General features: G+C 41.6%; 1 protein-coding gene across 1 annotated transcript in view; it reads right to left on the bottom strand.

Annotated features, from left to right (window-relative positions):
- LOC307045504 (scavenger receptor cysteine-rich type 1 protein M130-like) overlaps positions 1–2,500 on the bottom strand; it is a 29,835-nt gene that overhangs the window by 5,403 nt on the left and 21,932 nt on the right. The gene's annotated exons all lie outside the window — the stretch shown is intronic.

Raw genomic sequence — 2,500 nt, 5'->3', positions numbered from 1 at the left:
TCAGTGCATTCACTGTCAGACAGCAATCCCCCTTTTCAGACCACAACCAAATCAATGTGTTCTTTAAAGTCTCAGGTCCAATGAGTGACACAACAAGGGGACCCAGTAAGCTGTATACATTCAATCCTACTTCCAGATGGGCCCCAGACAGTGGAGACAAATTCACCATGGCCTTGAACTCACCTGATCTGATGAATGACATGTCACTATTTGACCAAAATCAATATGTTCCTACCAAAGATGGTGTAAACATGGCCATTGATTATATCAATATGATATTTCACAAGGCAGCTATTAAAGCTGACCTTGTAAAACAAAAGCGGAAGCCTGTTAAAAGGCAAAACGCTGACAAATGGTTTGACCAGGAATGACCATCAGAAAAGACCTGAGAAAAATAGCAAATGAAAAACATCGGCAACCAAACAACCCAGCCTTACGCATTAGATACAATGACCTTTTAAACAAATATAAATGTACAATAAGGAACAAAAAACAAAATGATACCCACATGAAACTTGAGGATATTGAGAAAGCCATTGATCAAAATCAATTCTGGGATCTGTGGAGCAACTTCAACACAAAACAACCGCAAGCATTACCCATCCAAAACGGTGACATCTGGAGAGAACATTTTGAAAGTTTGTACAAAGACATACCAATAAATCTAATGAATTCAGATCAATGTATTACAAAAGAGAAACTCCAAACATTAGAAGAAACTATTAAAGACCACCAGAACCCCCTTGATTTCCCAATGACTTGGGAAGAGTTGACCACACAGACACAATCTCTCCGGCCAAGGAAAGCTTGTGGCCCAGACAACATTCAAAACGAAATGCTCAGATGCAGCACCCCAGAGATGCAGGGTACAGTATTAAAGCTGTTCAATATCATATTGCAGTCAGGATGTTTTCCTGACATCCTGGCTGGTCTACCTGCATGTGCCATCCGACCTCTGCAGCTCATCCAGAATGCAGCGGCTCGTCTGGTCTTCAACCTTCCTAAATGTTCCCACACCACGCCGCTCCTCCGCTCCCTTCACTGGCTTCCAGTAACTGCTAGAATCCACTTCAAGACACTGTTACTTGCGTACCATGCTGTGAATGGATCTGGCCCTTCCTACATCCAGGACATGGTTAAACCGTACACCCCAGCACGTGCACTCCGCTCTGCATCAGCCAAACAGCTCGCTGCACCCGCACTGCGAGGGGGACCCAAGTTCCCGTCAGCAAAAACACGTGGGTTTGCTATCCTGGCTCCAAAATGGTGGAATGAGCTCCCCATTGTAATCAGGACAGCAGATAGCTTACACATCTTCCGACGCAAACTGAAAACTCATCTCTTTAGACTCCACTTCGAGCGATAGAATTACTAACAAAGCACTTATATACTAATAAAGGGCTGGCTTTCTAAATGCCAGTTGAGTAGCACTTGAAATGTTTGGCTCTATGAAACCTGATGTACTTATATGATTCTGTTTTCTTAAAGGTTGTATCTTCCTGGTCGAACGCACTTATTGTAAGTCGCTTTGGATAAAAGCGTCAGCTAAATGCAATGTAATGTAATGTAATGTAATGCAAAGGGCTCATCTCCCCCATTCATAAGAGTGGAGACAAATCAGACCCTAATAACTACCGTGGCATCTGTGTCAGCAGCTGTCTGGGGAAATTATTCTGTAGTATTCTAAATAAAAGAATACAAGATTTCCTTAACCGACAATCCATCTTGAGTCAAAATCAAATTGGCTTCCTTCCAAAACACCGCACCACCGACCATGTATATACCCTTCACACTTTAGTTAACAAACATGTACACCAAACAAAACATGGTAAGATATTCACTTGTTTCATTGATTTCAAAAAAGCTTTCGACTCTATTTGGCACGAAGGGCTCTATTATAGACTTCTACATTGTGGTATAGGGGGCAAAATGTACGATCTGGTTAAATCAATGTATTTAGGGAATAAGTGTGCTGTTCAAACTGGAGACAAACAAACTGAATTCTTCACCCAGAGAAGAGGTGTTCGTCAGGGTTGCAATTTAAGTCCCACTTTATTTAATATATATATAAATGAACTTGCTGTTCAGTTGGATCACTGTGCTGCTCCTGGCCTCTCCCTCCTAGAGAGAGAGGTGAAGTGTCTGCTTTATGCTGATGACCTTGTTCTGCTGTCTCCTACTGAACAAGGACTCCAACAACAGCTGGACATAGTAGACCAGTACTGTAAGAACTGGGCCCTGGCAGTCAATATGAAGAAAACTAATGTCATGGTTTTCCAAAAACGCCCCAGATGTCAGGAGAACAAATACCAGTTTACCATAAATAATCATATCATCGAACATAGTATGAGTTACACCTACCTCGGTTTAACCATAACAGCATCAGGAAGTTTCAACATGGCAGTGAATGCACTCAAAGAAAAAGCCAGAAGAGCTCTTAATGCAATTAAGAGAACATTTTATAATGTCCAAATTCAAATTAAAATCTGGCTCAAAATCT

This window comes from Notothenia rossii (assembly GCF_949606895.1).
Source record: "Notothenia rossii genome assembly, chromosome: 7".
Lineage (NCBI taxonomy): Eukaryota > Metazoa > Chordata > Actinopteri > Perciformes > Nototheniidae > Notothenia > Notothenia rossii.
This window is presented reverse-complemented; position numbering and strand designations above follow the sequence as displayed.